The sequence below is a fragment of the Suncus etruscus genome, chromosome 5, assembly GCF_024139225.1.
Source record: "Suncus etruscus isolate mSunEtr1 chromosome 5, mSunEtr1.pri.cur, whole genome shotgun sequence".
Taxonomy (NCBI): Eukaryota; Metazoa; Chordata; class Mammalia; order Eulipotyphla; family Soricidae; genus Suncus; species Suncus etruscus.
Window position 1 is genome coordinate 13,215,947 of NC_064852.1, and position 19,601 is coordinate 13,235,547.

A 19,601-nucleotide genomic window follows, 5' to 3' on the forward strand; every position below is an offset into this window, starting at 1 on the left:
TCTAACAACTACTTGTCAAAAGTGTCAAGGTGGAGCTGAAAAATGATATAGCAAGTAAGGGTGCTTACCTTGCATGCGGCTGACCCAGGTTCAATCCCCGGCATCACATATGGTCCCCTGAACATGCCAGAAATAACTTCTGAGTGCAGAGACAGGAATAATCCATGAGCGCCACCAGGTGTGGCTCCAAAACAAAAAAACAAGACTATCAAGGCCTTCAAAGACCAAGAATGGGGGCTGGAGAGATAACATGGAGGTAGGGTGTTTTCCTCGCATGCAGTAGGACAGTGGCTCGAATCCCAGCAACCCATATGGTCCTACGAGTCTGCCAGTTGTGATTTCTGAGCCTAGAGCCAGGAGTAACCCCTGAGCGCTGCCAGATGTGAGCTCCCACCCCCCCCCAAAAAAAACACCCCAAAACAAGATTGGTCTGAGAAACTGTCACTATCAAGAAATAAAGGGCCAGAGCAAAAGCACAGCAAGTGGGGCATTTGCCTTGCACACGGCTGACTGGGGTTCAAGTTCTGGTATCCCATATGGTCCCCAGAGCCTGCCATGAATGATTTCTGAATGCAAAGCCAGGAGTAACTCCTGAGTACCACTGGCTATGCACCCCCTACCCCCGCCCAAAAAAAAAGGAAAAAAGAAATAAGATGACTTGGGTTCATCCCTGTGGTATCCCATATATGGAATATGGAACCAGAGAGGCAGTAAGAAGAGCTGAGGTCTTCCTTTTGCAGTTAGGAGCCCCAAATACCATCACTGACACTACATGACACTACTTGTTCTTCCAAGCACCTCAGAGAGTGACTCATAATCACTGCGAGGTGTGGGTTCCCCCACCAAAAAAATAAAATAGAATAAAGTACAAGGAAGACCTGCCTCATTTGGCACTGTGAAGAATTTTTGAAGCTGAGACTACGTCAAACAATGAAGGTAGGTCCCTTTAATTTGACAGGACTTTTTTTTTTTACTAAAAAAAAAAAAACATTTTATAAAATGGCATATTCAAAGGTCTGCTGCATAGAATTGAGTAAACAAATTCTTCTAAATATAGGATATGTTGAGGCCGAGGAAATAACTCCAAGCACAAGAACACATGCTTTGTGAGCAGAGGTCCCAGCTTCAATCCTTAGCACCATACTTGTCACCTGAGCACCATGGGAAGCAACTGCCAAGCAATGAGCCAGAAATGACCCCCATGGCAGCTGAGCATGGCTCCAAAACCCAAAAATCAATCAATGGGTAAAATAATCAAAATCAAATCATGTATATCATGGGCTAGACTAGAGCAATAGCACAGTGGGTATGGTACCTGCCAGGAGTGGCCCCAAAACAAAAAGACAAACAAAACGAAACAAAACAAAAAATAATGTATGTCAACTGGGGATGCAGCTCAGTGGCAGAGCCACTTGTCATGCACTACTGAGACTCTGGATTTGATTCCTGGATGACACCCCCCCCCCCCCCGCGCCCACACACACACACACACACACACACACACACACACACACACACACACACAATTACTGAGCACAGAGCCAGGAGTATCCCCTGAGCATCGCCGGGTGTGATCCAAAAACAAAAGCAAACAAAAAGCCAAAATAATACTATGATACATAACACAATGACTAAAATTTTAAAATACCAAATGCTGGGCTGGAGCAATAGTAGAGCAGGTAGGATAAGTGCCTTGTATGAAGCTGACTTGGGCTCAATCTCCAGCACTCTGAGTTGCCAGGAGAGATTAGAGGACAGAGTCAGGAGCAAGCCCTGACACACTCTTGGGTGTAGCCCCCAAAACAAAATTAAAGAAAAGAAACAACAACAACTGAGTGAGGGCAAGAGGTTAAGACACTGGAACTCAAAATTAGCTAATGGGACTGCAAATTGATACAATCCATGGTGCATGACCCAGAAAGTCTGAGATTCATGCTCTAAAGAAATGCTTATACATGTAGAACAGGGAATACTTTGAACAGGCTGTGGTAGGGGCCAGAGAGAGTTCAAAGGGCTGGAGTACGTGCTCTGCATGCTGGATTCCTGGGTTCAATTAATCCTCAGCACAGCATGGTCCCCCAAGCAGATCCAAGCATTATTCCTGTGTACAGGGTACCACCAGGTGCAGCCCCAAAAATAAAGGTCTCAGTTATCCTATTCAGTGACACTGTAACTCAGAAAAGATTTAGGCCTGGAGTGCTGCAGCCAATGCTTTGTATGTATAAGGCCCTAGGTTCAACCCAGACTTCACAAAAACTAATCCTAATAATCCTGTTACCCATATAGGGCATGGTTGTGTAAAATATTACATAAGTAAAAGAAAATGAATCACTTCTATGCATATCAATATTAATCTCAAACTCCTAATGTGGACAGAATAAGGCAAGCTGAAGAATAACCTCGAGAATAATTTCATAAAGGTTTATAAATATAAATTTAAATAATATGCTTAGAATTACATCCATATGTTATAAAACCATGAAAAATGAACATAAAAATCATTTCAAAGTAGCGTGTTCCTCTTCTAAAGGGAAAAGTGAGCATCATCAGTGAAGGCATGTAAAAATGTTTCATGGTACTGATAAGTTTGGATTTTTTTATGTTTTTGTCCTTGGACAAAACCCAGCGATGCTCAGGGGTTACTCCTGGCTGTCTGCTCAGAAATAGCTCCTGGCAGGCACAGGGAACCATATGGGACACCGGGATTCGAACCAACCACCTTTGGTCCTGGATCGGCTGCTTGCAAGGTAAACGCCGCTGTGCTATCTCTCTGGGCCCAAGATTTTTTTATGTTTTTGTCCTTGGACAACACCCAGCGATGCTCAGGGGTTACTCCTGGCTCTGCACTCAGGAATCACTCCTGGTATAACTTGGGGTGCTGGGGTTTGAACCTGAGTTAACTGCGTGCAAGACAAACATCCTACCTGCTGTATTTTGCTCTGGCCCAAGGCATTGATAAATTAACTTGTTTTCCCCAAATCTCAGATATCAAAACCAAGGACACAAAGCTCAGGAAATAGTACAGTGGGACCGGAGGGATAGCATGAAGGTAAGGCAAAAATAAACCTACTTAAACTTTTGAGGTTAACATAAACTAATATGCATATGCATGGAAATGTAAAAAATACTATGCCTTCAATGTTTCAGGAGTTACACAAATATATGGCTTTAAATTGCATTGTGTACCACTAAGAAATGTTATAATGTATATCTGGAGACTTGAGAGACAAAGTAATTGTACATGGGTTCTGTTTTATTTCTTAATATTCCTTGATTTTATCTTCAAAATTAAGGTGTCAGCAAGGGGATTTCTTCTGAGAACTCTGTTTATTGGTGATTGTCCTTCCACGGTAACTTTACCTTGTCTTCTTTCTTTGCATCATTGTTCTCATAATTAAAATAAATAAATAATTAATTAAAAAAATAAAAAATATCGCCCCTGGCAGGCTCGAGGGACCATATGGGATGCTGAGATTTGAACCACCATTCTTCTGCATGCAAAGCAAACGCCTTACCTCCCTGCTATCCGGCCCCTTAACAAATTGCTATTCAAGAAATCAGTCTTAATTACCCCATTTTCTGGTATATTCCATAAGTGTAGAGCCAAGAGTAACCCAAGTGCTGCTGGGTGTGACCCAAACACACACACACAAAAAAAGAATTTATGAAAATGAATGGCTGAGGTCACATTTACACTTTCACCTAGTATTTGTGTTGCCAATTTTCAAAAAGAACAATTTATTTTACATGCCGTAATGAACAAAGGAATCTGATATACAGGAGAAGCCCGAGAAATTTGAGTCCTTCACTCCTCTGGCAGAATGGAAAGCCGATTGCTGTACCCAAAGGTATTTCTCCCTCAGTCATGCCACAAGCTACTTGTAGATCACGTAGTCTTCTGCATGAAGCTGGCTTGGGATGCAGTAAAATGAAGAAAGAGCGCTTACATTCTGCCTTTGAATTGTATGTCCAAGAATGGAACACACCACGGAGAACAAAAACAACTAGTGTTAGCAGGGATGTGGGGGAAAGGACCCTCATTCACTGCTGGTGGGAATGTCTAGTTCAGCCGTTTGGGAAAACCATATGAACATGTTTCAAAAACCTATTTTTTCAAGGAATTGAGCTCCCATATGACGCAGAAATTTTGTTTCTTGACAACTACTCCAAGACATTTGCACTCCTATGTCCACTATAGCATATACAATAGTCAAAACCTTGGAAAAACATAAAAGTCCAAGAATAGATATGTGCCTTAAAAAACTATTGCATGAGGGTCGGAGAGATGCACAGTGGTAGGGCGTTTGCCTTGCAAGCAGCTGATCCAGGATGAAGGTAGTTGGAATCCCAGCATCCCATATGGTTCTTGTGCCTGCCAAGAGCGATTTCTAAGCACAGAGCCAGGAGTAACCTCTGAGAGCCAGCGGGTGTGACCCAAACACATACACACACACACAAAAAAAGATCTATGGTATATACACACAATGGTATACTACTGGACTCTTAAGAAAAGATAGACTCAGGAGCCAGCGATGTGGCGCTAGAGGTAAGATGTCTCTGCCTTGCAAGAGCTAGCCAAGGATCAGGACCACGGTTCGATCCTCCAGCATCCCATATGGTCCCCCCAAGCCAGGGGCAATTCCTGAGCGCTTAGCCAGGAGTAACCCCTGAGCATCAAACGGGTGTGGCCGAAAAAACAAAAAAAAAAAAAAAAAAAGAAAGAAAGAAAGAAAGAAAAGATAGACTCAAGCAATTTGCTGCTATGTGGATGTATCTGAAGAGTATCGTGTTGAGTGAAGTTAAGAAAGGGACAGGCACAAAATGATCTCTCTTATATGAGGGATATAGTAAATATAATAGGAGAATAACAAATGCCCAAAGGCCATAGGAAGCTACCACCACGGGGCAGGAAGGACACTGGGGCATTGGTGGAGGTAAGTGGACACTGGGAGAGGGCATGGTGCTGAAATAATTTACCATGAACAGCTTTGTACATCATAGGACCTAACATAAATGTTTCTTTTTGTTTTTTTTGGGGGGGGCCACACCCGTCTGATGCTCAGGGGTTACTCCTGGCTAAGCACTCAGAAATCGCCCCTGGCTTGGGGGACCATATGGGATGCCGGGGGATCGAACCGTGGCCCTTCCTTGGCTAGTGCTTGCAAGGCACACACCTTACCTCTAGCGCCACCTCACCAGCCCTACATAAATGTTTCTAAAGATCATATCAATGAGATTTACAGTAATATAAACTCATTAGTAATGAAATTTCATTCCTGATCTTTATATTTTTTGACACTTCAAAGTGGAAAAGCACTCAGTTACTCAAAACAGCTGCTTTTACCTGATTACCTGAACATCAGAGAGGAATACCAAGACTAACAATACCAGCCCAATTACAGAAATTGGCCCAAAACAGAAGATAATGGTTTTCAAAGTATGAAACCATTGAAAACAGAGACATATACATCAAGCACTGCTTTCATTTTACTTATGGGATTTTAATAATCCTCAGAGGAAATTATCTCTGCCACAGTTTGTTTATATTTCAATGTCATTATTTTAACTGTAATAATGTAAGTGTTTTGCTTAGCAGTGTGCCACTTGTTAGCTGTGTTACTTTGGGTAAATTATTTTACTTTCCAGAGCCTCTACTTCTCTGTTTGGAAATGGGAATAATACTGTGTTCTAATGAAATAAAAATATAACCCTTACCTGGGAGACAGAAGCGATAGTACAGTGTGTAGGGGGCTCACCGTGTACACAGTTAAACCGAGTTCATTCAATCTCCCATATGGCTCCCTGAGCCTGGCAGGAATGATCCCCTAGTGCAGAGCCAGGAGTAAACACTGCGCATGACCAGGTGGAGTCCCCCAGAAAGTCACCAGTTAATTTCACTTGCCCCCCTCCATCCCTTTAGTTTACTTATTCTACTCTGTAATCGCACTAAATTCTAAACAAAACAGAGTAAACTCAACAAGAGCTATACATTTTACTTCATGTACTTAATAAATATAAAGGGTATGTTTACTTTAAAAAAAAGTAAAAAAGGTTGGTCCAGAGTCAACAACAATAGACTCAAGAGACCCAAACTACAACAAGCTATACACAAAAGGGACCTGTTACACTAAGAGTTCAGGGGACTAGGGGTGGGTGGAGACAGGGGAAGCATGCTGGGAACAGGGGCAGAGGGAGGTCAACACTGGTGGTGAGAATTGCCCTAATTCACTGTCATTCTGTACCTTAAATATAACTGTGAAAGACTTGTAATTCACATTGGTCTCAATAAAAACTATACAAAAAAAAGACCTAAAGGAAGAAAAAGGTTGGGGCTAGAACAGTAAGTAACAGAGCATTTGCCTAGCATGCAGCTAACCCAGGTTCAATTCCCCACACCCTATATGATCCCATGAGCCTCCCAGGAGTCATTTCTGAGCACAGAGCCAGGAATAACCTCTGAGAACTGCTAGAGTGTGGCCAAAAACAAACAAACAAAAAAAAAACACAAAACCTAAATAAATAATCTTGTAACATAGCTTTATGTATTTAAAGCATCACTGCCTTATCAGTAAATGCCACTTATTATCAAGAAGACAGTCTCAGTAATGCCCACCTGGTCTCTCAACATCCCTCTACTCCAGGGGTCTCAAACTCAATTTACCTGGGGGCCGCAGGAGGCAAAGTCGGGGTGATCCTTGAGTGCAAAGTCAGTAGTAAGCCTTGAACATTGTGAGTTGTGACCCAAACAACTAAAACAAAACAAAATAAAAAAAGATTCCTCTAGGGCACGGCCACAAAATGTTGTACGGAGGGCCGCAAATGGAAGACGGGCTGCGAGTTTGAGACCCCTGCTCTACTCCCTTCTCCCTGTCCTTTCTCCCAAAGAAGTCATCGGGTCTGCAGCTGTCACATGAACCTTTGGGATGGGAGAAATCTAAGACGCACTGACTCCTTAACCCCCTTGGAATCAGCAATGCCTCCCCATCCCAAGCCCCTAGGGATTATTGACTCAACCGGTTTAAAGTACAACCTTCCTGTGATTATCCCTCCACCACCCTTATTTAAAAATAATAAGGAAAATAGAGTTGGAGTGATGAGCAGCATGAATAACAGTCAACATCTTGTAACAGGTACTATCTAAATATTTGACAAGTCAGTTATCACAAAGATCTTGCAAGAATCCTGTGTAACAAATTCCATTTCATAGATGCAGAATTTCTTGCTTACTTGGGTAATGCACATCTGAAGCATTCCAAAACCAATGTGCATTATTATTATTATTATTACTATTATTATTTTGGTTTTGAGACTACACCCAGTGATATTCAGGGGCTTACTACTCGCTCTTGAGGAACTAGGGAACCATAAGTGTTGGTGGGGATTGAACCCAGGTCAGCAGCATGCAAGGTACTGTTAAGTGCCTTACCTACTGTGCATTAATAGGTACATGGTACTCTGATTTAGAACAGAATTGAGAATAAATTAAATATAATAGAATCCATTTTTTTCTCTGCTTGTATTATGCTTTATTTTGGGGCTACACACAGAAGTGTTTGGGGGTAAACCAGGCTCAATGCTCTGAGGTCATTCCTATGAGGTTTTGGAGAACATGCAATCCCAAAAACCAAACCAATTCCTCAAACATGCCAAGACAAGTGCTTACCGCTGAGCAACATCCCACACTAAGTGTAACTGGTTGGTTTTATTCTTTTCCCAGTGCTATGGATTAAATCCAGCAACTAACACATGCAAGGCATGCTACTGCTAAACTATATCTGTGGATCCCTACTTCACAACTTACAAATTGTAATTTAATATAAGTTACTCAAAGTTAGTAAGATTACAAAAAAAATGAAGGGAAAAAATGAAATCAGGGTCTCTTCTCTTAGGGAACTAAGGACTTATAAAAAAAGAAACATTGAGGCAGTTAAGAGTATAGGCTCCATGAACTGATAAAATGCAATACCAACCCAGCTCTCTCTCACTGTACATGTGATGTCATGGTCAGGGACAGTGACTCAAACAGCTTCTACCTGGTACAGAGCTTCTTCTGCTCTATGCCGAAACTCAGACAGGCCTCATGATGGGGAGTGGAGGGTTTCGCTCTGCTTTAGGGGGCTCACATACATGGCCAGTAAGCTGATATGAGAATGAGAGCAGCATCCTAATGGGGCTGAAGACCTAGAGCACAGACCTCACACTTGAGCAACACACAGAAGAGCATGTTAGCTGGGTTCCAACACTGAGCATCCCCAAAAGAGAAGTTGGGTGTCTATAGTGACTCTGTGATCCAGCCCCAGAAAACACACAACATTGCTTGAGCCATGTTCTCCAGACTGGGAATGAGGCGGTCACAAAGGCCTGCCCTGGCTAAGAAATGGCGCAGGGGCTCACTAGCAGACAGGATGCATGCCAAGGTCATACTATCTCTGGGACATACGGTTGGTCCCACCATGGAATGGTCTCATGTCAGAGTAAGTTTTGTAAATAGAACATATTTTTTTGTGTGTGTGAAGCTGACTCTTCAACAAAAAGTGAAGGGTAAAGAGATTGCATACAATAACCTAGACTAGAGCTTCTCCTGTGATGCAGTGTCAAACTGCCCTTCTTCTGCCCTGAGCTGCTTTGCATCATGGCAGCTCCCTTCCAATCCAGTGAGCAATTCAAGACAAAAAGAGAAAGCACCCCCAAGACAGAAACCTGAAGCAACCCCATTAAAACTAATTTGGGAGGTAACATCTCTCACTTCCATGTTTAATTACTAAAATTCAGTGCCTCTGCACAGTGATTTGACTAATTTGCATACCCAGCCAGTACCAGGTTCCCCTTTCTCCACATTCTTACAGGCATTCTGACGGTGTGGGGGGAATACCTCACTGTGCTTTGGATTTGCATTTCCCTAATACACAATGATCCACATCTTTTTGTATGCCATTTTGCCATCAATGTGTCATCTTGGAGAAATTTCTTCACATTTGTCATCAATTTAAATGGTTCTTATTGAGGTACTGGGAGTTACAATTCTGTCCATTCTTGCACAGGGACCATGCTAATCTTCTCTGTATCATTCCAATTTTATTATATGTGCTGCTGAAGCGAACACACAATACTGTTCATGATATTCACCATGCACACACCTTTCCAACATCACACACATTATCAGAGAGCCTGCCTCCCCCCAACTCTGTAGCCCCTCCCACCCCCAAAATAGGGGACCAGAGTGGTAACACAATGGTAGGGCGTTTGCCTTGCATGCAGCTGACCTAGGATGAATGCAGGTTCGATCCCCAGCATCCCATATGGAAGGTTCCCCCAAGCCAGGAGCTATTTCTGAGTGCTGAGCCAGGAGTCACCGGGTGTGGCCCAAAACACACACACACACACACACACACACACACACACACACACACACACACACGACATGACAAACTTGACAGCCCCATGTAAGCTCAGTTCTATAGACAAAATCTTCAGTTTTCATGACTGACCATTTATTGTTCCTTTATGTTTCTTTGCAGGGAGAACGATGCAGGGGGCACACAGCTGGTAATGTTCAAGGGTTACTCCTTGTTCTGCACTCAGGGCAGAGATTACTCCTGGTGGGACTCAGGGAAATATAAGCAATGCTGAGGATTGAACCTAGGTAAACATGTGCAAGGCAAGTGTCTTATAGGCACCATCTCTCCAGCCCCAAGTTTCTTTATCCTACATATGGGTGAGATGTTTTTTACTGTGAAGGTGGTGATACCTACACATATTTAGATGAATAGAGCCAATCTACTGAAATTCCACAAATCTGTTAATAAATGATAAACAGATAAAGTAAAAAATAATTTTTTGGGGGGTGACACTCGGGTTACTCCCAGCTATGCGCTCAGAAATCACCCCTAGCTTGGGGGACCATTTGAGATGCTGGGGGATCAAACCGCCATCTGCCCTAGGTTAGACATGTGCAAGGCAAATGCCCTACAGCTGCGCCACCACTCTGGCCTTAGTAATATATTTTTCAAAAAACTTTAGAGGTGGGGCCGGAGAAATAGCATAGAGGTAGGGCATTTGCCTTGCATGCAGAAGGACGGTGATTCAAATCCTGGCATCCCATATGGTCCCTCAAGCCTGCCAGGAGCGATTTCTGAGTGTAGAGCCAGGAATAATCCCTGAGAGCATAATCGAGTGTGACCCAAAAACAAACAAAAAAAAGACTTAAAAAAAAGACTTTAGAGATATATACAATTTTTACTTTAGAATTATGTATAATTCTGGGGGCCGGCGAGGTGGCGCTAGACATAAGGTGTCTGCCTTGCAAGTGCTAGCCAAGGAAGCACTTCGGTTCGATCCCCCGCCGTCCCATATGGTCCCCCCAAGCCAGGGGCGATTTCTGAGTGCTCAGCCAGGAGTAACCCCTGAGCATCAAATGGGTGTGGCCCCAAAAAAACAAAAATAAACAAACAAACAAAAAAGAATTATGTATAATTCTATACTAATGCATTTTTTTGGGGGGGGGTTTTGGGCCACACTTGGTAACGCTCAGGGGTTACTCCTGGCTATGTGCTCAGAAGTTGCTCCTGGCTTGGGGGACCATATGGGACGCTGGGGGATCGAACTGTGGTCCGTCCAAGGCTAGCGCAAGCAAGGCAGGCACCTTACCTCTTGCGCCACCGCCCGGCCCCACTAATGCATTTTAAAATTTACACAAAATGGATAAAATTTTAAAGAAAAATCTGAATAGCCTATAAAAGTATCAAAGTGTGGTTACTCTGAAATTGACTTTATATAAAAAAATATTGTATTATGGGCCGGAGTGATAGCAGGGAGGATAGGGCACTGGCTTTGCATGTGGCTACTAACCCAGGCTCGTCCCTGGCATCCCCTATGGTCCCCCAAGCCTGCCTGAATGATTCCCTTTTTTTGTTTGTTTTGTTTCTAGTTTTTGGGCCCACACCTGGTGGTACTCAGGGGTTACTCTTGGCTTTGTGCTCAGAAATCACTCCTGGCAGGCTCAGAGAACCATATGGTATTCTGGGAATGAGCCCGGGTCTGTCCCAAGCTGGCAGCGTGCAAGGTCAACTCCCTACAGCTATGCTATCTCTCTGGCCTCTGGAGTGATTTCTGAGTACAGAGCAGGAGTAACCCCAGAGCACTGCCACACATGACCCCAAAACAATACATACATACATAATATATTGTATTATAGATACTGGGATGAAGAGATAGTACAAAAGACAGATGCTGCCTTGAACACAGTCAACCTGGATTTGAGGATCTCTGGAACCTCAGATGGATATTTAATATAACAGTCCTTCAGTACTGCAAGGAGTGATCCCTGAGTGTGGAGCCAGGAGCAATCCCCAAGCACCATGTGGGTCCCAAAACTAAAAAGTATATATATGTATATATGCACATATATTATACTATAGATACTGCTTAGTTTTCTGCATTAATAAGTGAAATACTGTAATAAAAATCTGTATGGATATAAAACTTAATAAGGCTTTTTGTTGCTCTCACTGAGTTGTGGATCTTTATGTATTTTCAATATTCACCATTGTTGGATAAGTAATTTACAAATATCTACTGCCACGAAGCAGGTTCCTTGTCATGCTGATGATGGATCATTCCCTGTGCTAAAGGTTCAGTTTATTGTAGTCCCATTTCTTTAGTTTGCCTTTTTCTTTGGCTTCTGTTGCTGGCAGCAAATCCATAAAGACATTGCTAAGGTTGAAGTCAAGTAATTTGCCATCGTTGTTTTCTTCCATGTATTTTGTGGTCTCAGTCCTACATTTGCATCTTTATCCCATCATGAACTGATTACTTGAATCTGGTATAAAATAATAATCTTGGTCCTGAGCGATATATGGCACAATAGTAGGGCACTTGCCTTGCACACAGCAGGCCTGGGTTCACTCCCTTGCATCTCATATGGTCTTCCCGTGTACTGCCAGGAGGGATTCCTAAATGTTCAGGAGTAATCCCTGAGCACCGTTGGGTGTGTCCCAAAAAGCAAAACAAAAAAAAAAAAAGATAATCTAATTTCATTCTTGTGTATGTGTCTGTCCAGTATTCCCATCAACGTTTATTGAAAAGATTTTCTGGGGCCAGCGAGATAGCATGGAAGTAAGGCATTTGCCTTGCATGCAGAAGGATGGTGGTTCGAATCCCAGCATCCCATATGGTCCCCAGAGTCTGCCAGGAGGGATTTCTGAGGGTAGAGCCAGGAGTAATCCCTGAGTGCTGCCGTTGTGACCCAAAAACCAAAAAATGAAAAAGAAAAGATTTTCTGTTCTTCACTGTATATACTTGGCTCCTTTGTAATAAATTACTTGTCCACTCTTGTGGATTTATTTCTGGGCTTTTAATTCTGTTCCATTGATCAGTATGTCTTTTTTTTTTATTCTAATTCCATACTGATATGATTTGTACTACAGTCACTATGGTAAGCAGTACAGCAATTTCCCAAATTTTTACAAATAAAAATGCTATGATGTCCAGGAATTTAACTGCTGCTTATTTATCTGAATACAGAAACAAACACTAATTCAAAAAGGCATATGCTTTGGAACCAGAGGTAGTATAGTGAGTAGGACACTTATCTTGCACGCAGCCAACCTGGGTTTGATCACTGGCGACCCATATGGTTCCCCATATGGTTTTTAATGAGTGAAAAGCCAGGAGTACGCCCTGAGCACCACAGGATGAGTGGTCCCAAAACAAAATAAAAAAATGATACCCAAGTACAAACCACTGCATGTATACATAACACACCTGGGTTCATTTCAGCATCATTCACAATAGCCAAGATATGGAAACAACCTGAGCATTATATAAGTACTGATAAATAGATAAGAAGAGAGGTGCTGGCCACTCATCCTTTCAAGGACAAAATTTTGCCACTTGTTACAATATGGACAAATCTAGAGTGATGCTAAGTGAGATCAGTGAGACAAAGTCAGATACCATGATTTCATTCAGATGTGGACTACAAAGAAACAAAGATATAAACAAAACAAAACAAACTCTTAGGCATGGAAAATGTAACAGAGGATGGCTATGATGGTAGAAGGTCCAAGTCTAAAGTGATGGGTGGTGGTGATAAAAGTAGTTCAGAAGCAAAATGACGCAGCTATGGGACCAGGAGATAGTACAGCACCACTGCATGGCTCTCTATGGAGCAGTCAGGAGTGTACCTCAAGAACCAGGTCTAGGGCCCGGAGAGATAGCACAGCGGTGTTTGCCTTGCAAGCATCCGATCTAGGACCAAAGGTGGTTGGTTCAAATCCCGGTGTCCCATATGGTCCCCTGAGCCTGCCAGGAGTTATTTCTGAGCAGACAGCCAGGAGTAACCCCTGAGCAACGCCAGGTGTGGCCCAAAAACCAAAAAAAAAAAAAAAAGAACCAGGTCTAGGGGTCAGAATGATAGCACAGCAGTTAAGGCGTTTGATTTGCACACAGCCAACTGGGCTCAATCCCCGGCATCCCATAGAGTTCCCTGAGCCTGCCAGGAACGATTTCTGAACACAGAGCCAGGAGCAACCCCTGAGCATTGCAGGGTGTAGCCCAAATCAAAAATTAAAAAAAGAAAAAGAAAAAATTTATAGGCATGTCTTAAAAACCAACATTGGGGAGGAGAGCCAAGGAGATGGCTCAAAAGGCTAAGCACATACTTTATTCTAATATAGATAGCAAAGTTCATTCTCCAGCACTGAATGGCCCAAGATGACTGCAAGGAACAACTTCAGAGTCTGGAGAAGCCTCTAAGCACTGCAGGGTGTGGTCTATTAAAAAAAGGAATTTAGGGGCTGGAGAGATAGCATGGAGGTAAGGTGTTTGCCTTTCATGCAGGAGGTGATCTGTTCGAATCCCGGCGCCCCATATGGTCCCCCTGTGCCTGGCAGGAACAATTTTTGAGCCTGGAGCCAGGAATAACCCCTGAGCACTGCCGGGTGTGACCCAAAAACCACAAAAAAAAAAAAAAAAAAGGAATTTAGGCCTAAGAATTATTGAGGGAGGGCTGGAGCAACAGCACAGACGAACCTGGGTTCAATCCCGGCATCCCATGTGACCCCCCAAGCACCACCAGGAGAAATTCCTGAGTGCAGAATCAAGAGTAATCCCTGAACACCACCAGGTGTGGCCCAAAAACCAAAACCAAAAAATAAAAATAATTATTGAGGGGGAGGGGCAATGATGACTGATTAAATGAAGACATCCAGACATCCAGAGCTGATTCATTCTCAGTGTTGCCTGGTCCCCAAGAAGACAGTCAGCCTCGGGGGAGGTTTGTATTTGTTTTCTGAAAACAAAACTCCAGGAGGAGCTGGTGCTGAGAAAAGAATGGAAAGATACCACCTTTTAGGAGAGGACAGTCAAAATGGAGAGGGAAAAAAAGGTTGATGCAGCCAGAGAGGGAGGGGAGTTCTTTAGGGACCTGCACAAAACTAGGGGTCAACGATTCCAGTTCCTAGCAGTGCTAGATAAATGACCAGTGGCTCAAAGGAAGCAGGGACAGATGCACCTTGGAAGTGGAAACCTCTACATCAGGTTCCACGTACTGGGCCAAGAACGTGGTGCCTGAATGGGCCGTGAGCATATACAGAGCCACAGACAAGGAGAAACCACTTCTTTTGTTTTTGGGTCACACCAGGCAGCGCTCAGGGGTTACTTCTGCTTCTATTCTCAGAAATTGCTCCTGGCAGGCTCAGGGGACCATATAGGGTGACGGGATTCGAAGCACCATCCTTTTGCATGCAAAGCAAATGCCCTACCTCCACGCTATCTCTCCAGCCCCAGCAGTTTTTGTTTTCGTTTTTTTGGTTTTTGGTTTTTGGGCCATACCCGGTGACGCTCTGGGGTTACTCCTGGCTATGTGTTCTCAGAAATCACTCTTGGATTGGGGACCATAAGGGACGCTGGGGGATCGAACCTGTCCGTCCTATGTTAGCGAGTGCAAAGCTAACACCCTACTGCTTGAGCCACCGCTCCAGTCCCAGAAACCACTTCTTCAACATTGTCTCAGCAGTCAGAGCTATACAGAACTGAAAACTATGCATCCATCTGTGGCTCATAAGAAGACTCAACTTCATACACAACCACAGAGGGGTAGACGCCCATTCTCAATCATCTTCTTCCTTGGGGGGTGGGGTGGAGTCACACCTGATGATACTCAAGAGACCATGCAGTGCAGAAGAATGAAGTGAGGGTTGCTTTGTGCAAAGATGCTCCCCAGCCCTCTGACTACCTGGCCCAGTGGGTAGGGGGAGACATCCCAGAGCTGGATTAAATTTCATAGAAAGGGGAGAAACAATGCAATATAATCTGATCTTGCGAAGATTATAAAGTCAATTAGTTTACCAATTTAATAAGATAACTCATTATTCTTGAGGTTCCAAAAAGAGAAGTTTCAGGGGCTGAATGGGATGGTGTTTGCCTTGCATGCAACCAACCAGGTTCGATCCCTGGTGTCCCATATGGTCCCCCATGGCCAACAGGAATGACCCCTGAGCACAGAGCAAGGTTGTGGCCCAAAAACAAAAATATAAAACAAAACAACAGCAACAACGAAACAAAATAAAAAAAGCTCCATCAAAACATTAAGATTTTTCCATCAGGGGCTGGTGAGAAAGTACAAAGGTAAGGTACTTATTTGCCTGGCTCCAGCCACCCAGGGTTAGATCCTTAGTACAACATTTGACACACACACACACACACCCCCCACCAAACCCAGTCAGGAGTAAACCCTTAGTACAGAGCCGTAAGACCTCGGCATAGCTAGTACCACTGCCCACTCCTCCCAAAGAAAGATATTTCTATTCTTTTTGTTTTGTTTGGGGGGGGGGGCACATCCCCATGATACTCAGGGGTTATTCCTGGCTTTGTGCTCAGAAATTGCTCCTGGCTTGGGGACCACATGGGACGCCAGGGAATCGAACCGTGGTCCATCCTAGGTCAGACGCGTGCAAGGCAAATGCCCTACTGCTGTGCCACCGCTCTGGCCCCAAGATATTTCTATTCTTGGGGCCAAAGCTATAGCTCAAATGGGTAGGGAGTTGGCCTTGCACACGGCTGAGCTGGGTTCTATTCCTGGCATCCCAAAAGGACCCAAGCCTGCCAGGAGTAATTTCTGAACACAAAGCCAGGAATAATCCCAAGTGTTGTCCAGCACGACCAAAAAAAAAAAAAAAAAAAAAAATCAACCCCAAAAAACAACCACCACACCACCACGAACAAAAAAGATATTTTCTTTTCTTTTTTTTTTTTTTTTTTTTTTGTTTTTGGGTCACACCCGGCAGCACTCAGGAGTCATTCCTGGCTCTACACTCAGAAATCGCTCCTGGCAGGCTCGGGAGACCATATGGGATACCAGGATTTGAACCACCGTCCTTCTGCATGCAAGGCAAAGGTCTACGTCCATGCTATCTCTCTGGCCCCCCAAAAAGATATTTTCATTTCCCAATTTTTCAGGCCATACTCTTCTAACCCTAATAGAAACTAAGCAATTATTTCTTTATCAGTGTGTTTCTATCAGGGAGTTTCTGACCCCCAACTAAATCATGGTTTAATAGAAAAGTCATCCTTCTAAATTAGGGGCCCAAAATTCTGTAAAAAAAAATGTTATTTTCAGGATATTAACATAAAACAGAGGCCAAAGAGATAATTTGAAAGGCAGGGCTGGAGTAATAGTATAGTGAGTAAGGTGCTTCCCTTCCATGAGGCCAAATGACATTTGGTCCCAGCATCCCATTTGGTCCCCTGAGCACCAACAGGAGTGATTTCTGTGTGCAGAGCCAGGAGTAACCCTTGAGCATTGCTGGGGTTGGCCCTAAAACAAAAAATGAAACTTAAAAAAATAGTAGGGGCCAGAGCGATAGCACAGTGGTAAGGGTTTGCCTTGCACTAAACCAACACAGGACTGACAATGATTCGAATCCTGGCATCCCTTATGGTCCCCCGAACCTGCCAGGGGGAATTTCTGAGCAGAGCCAGGAGTAGCCCTGAGCATCGCCAAACCAAAAACCAAAACCAAAACCAAAAACAAAAACAAAAAAAAAAAATTAAGGAAGGCATCCTGTCAATCCTGATGCAAATATTTTGTTGTTGTTTGTTTTGGGGGGCCACAACCTGCAGTGCTCAGGGCTTCTAGCAGGTTTGAAGGAATACATTTGGGATGCTAGTAATTGAACCTGGGTTGGCTGTATACAAAGCAAACGCCCGACCCACTGTACTATGGCTCCAGCTCCAGCCAACTTGGTTCCAATCCCCAGCACTACATCTCCACATCTGGTCCACTGAGTACTGACAAGAGTGACCCCTGAGCACAAAACCAGGAAAAAGTCCTGAGTACCCTGGCCATGGCCCCAAAACCAAAAAGGCTTGCTAGGGTTTATCCTGCTTTCCTTCTACACACTTTTTCTGAGGAACATCAAATGAGGAGGCACAGCACGCCCAGGCTGCCAGGAACTGGGAGAGCAGCAGGATGGAATCAGAACAAGACAGCACTGTGGGACTGAGAAGGGAAAAAACAGACCATCCAAGAACCAAGTGGTGCAAACCTTGGGCCATCCATGTGCTCAAGTTCATGGCTAGACAAACTCAGAAATTCATTTCACTGGATGCTACTTTCCAAATAAAAAGATTCTAAAGATTCGAACTCAGCAAGGTAAACTTCTCTTCGTTTATTCATTCAGGTAATAATAAATAAAGATGGGACGGAATTAGGACATCATTATCGGTAGCCTTCAATAAAATGACAAAGAACAGATTGCTGAGGGTTCTGAGCATTCAGGAAGCATTCAAGAAAGAGAGTCCACTCCTATCAAGTGCTCCTTTAAAGAAAGAGAAGTTACCCAAATTGCATCAAATTCCACAATCCTGGCAGCCCTTTAAGAGCACTGCAATCACAAGGGGCTATGGATAGATGCCTACTAAATTCAAAAGGCAAAACAAAGACTGCTCAAGTAGCAACAAACAGCTCAGAAAAACCCTCAGACAATAACTTTTAAAAACACCACTATGGAGGTCGGAGAGATAGCATGGAGGTAGGGTGTTTGCCTTGCATGTAGAAGGACCGTGGGTCGAATCCCAGCATCCCATATGGTTCCCTGTACTTGCCAGGAGCGATTTTTGAGTGTAGAGCCAGCCCCGGAGCGTAGCTGGGTGTGACCCAAAAATAAATAAATAAATAAATAAAATTAAAACACCACTATGGGGGCTGAAGCAATGGCGCAGCGGTAGGGCGTTTGCCTTGCAAACCTAGGACAGACAGTATCCCATAGGGTCCCCCAAGCCAGGAGCGATTTCTGAGCATATAGCCAGGAGAAACCCCTGAGAGTCACAGGGTTTCTTGCCCAAAATCAAAATAAATAAATAAAAATAAAAAAATAAAAACACAGGGACCAGTGAGGTGGCGCTAAAGGTAAGATGCCTGCCTTGCAAGCGCTAGCCAAGGAAGGACCACGGTTCGATCCCCCCCCCCCCCAGCGTCCCATATGATCTGCCCAAGCCAGGGGCAATTTCTGAGCGCTTAGCCAGGAGTAACCCCTGAGCAGCATCAAACGGGTGTGGCGGGGCCAGTGGCGCTAAAGGTAAGGTGCCTGCCTTGCCTGCGCTAGCCTTGGACTGACCGCGGTTCGATCCCCCGGTGTCCCATATGGTCCCCCAAGCCAGGAGCAACTTCTGAGCACATAGCCAGGAGTAACCCCTGAGCGTTACTGGGTGTGGCCCAAAAACAAAAAAAAAAAAAAACGGGTGTGGTCCGAAAAACCAAAATAAATAAATAAATAAATAAATAAATAAAAATACCACTATGAGCTATAATGGTTTTCACAAAAATTTTACTGGATTATATTTTGATATATGCCACTTATCATTTTGTTGAAACAATATAAAAATAAATCATTTTGTGTTTGCTAAGGACTCGGGCTTGGAGGGTGGGTAGGAAACTGGGGACAATGGTGGAGGAAAGGTCACACTGATGGTGAATTGTAACTGGAATAATGAAAACCCTGAATAACTGTATTATGAGCAACTTTGTAAACCAGGCTGTTTAAATGAAGTTAGAAAAAATATATACGCATAGAGAGTAAAATGCAAAAATACATAAATAAAAGAATGGCATTACCAACTCTCAAGAAGATGAAGAAACGGAACCCCATATATTTGATTAGGAATGTAAAATAGTGTGGCCGCTTTGCAAAACAGTTTGGCAACAGCCAGAATAAGTTAAAAAGATACCATAAGACCAGCAAGTTTGCTCCTAGACATTTACTCAAGAGAAACGAAAACACATGTCTGCACAAAGACTTCACTCAAATGTTCCCAACAGTTGAGTTCATACTAGCCAAAACTAGGAGCGAGCCAAATGTCCTTCAACTAGTGAATGAAAAAACAAATTGTAGAAAAAATCATACTATGGCTGACCGCCTCAGCAACAGAAAGGAACTGACTGCAGTTCTCAACATTATCATGGATAACTCCTCAAAGCATCACACCCAGTCTAAGACCCTCATCATAAAAGATTATGTGCTATATAAGTGAATGATTCAAATATATGAAATTCTAGAAGAAGCAAAACTGGTAATGGGGATACACTTAATGGCTGCCAGAAC

General features: G+C 43.5%; 1 protein-coding gene and 1 non-coding gene across 2 annotated transcripts in view; both read right to left on the bottom strand.

The window, feature by feature from the left end:
* SCAI (suppressor of cancer cell invasion) overlaps nucleotides 1–19,601 on the bottom strand; it is a 144,720-nt gene that overhangs the window by 116,367 nt on the left and 8,752 nt on the right. The window lies entirely within an intron of this gene.
* On the bottom strand, nucleotides 9,000–9,103 carry LOC126009861 (U6 spliceosomal RNA). Its single transcript, XR_007496043.1, has one exon. It is a non-coding gene; the product is annotated as a U6 spliceosomal RNA (small nuclear RNA).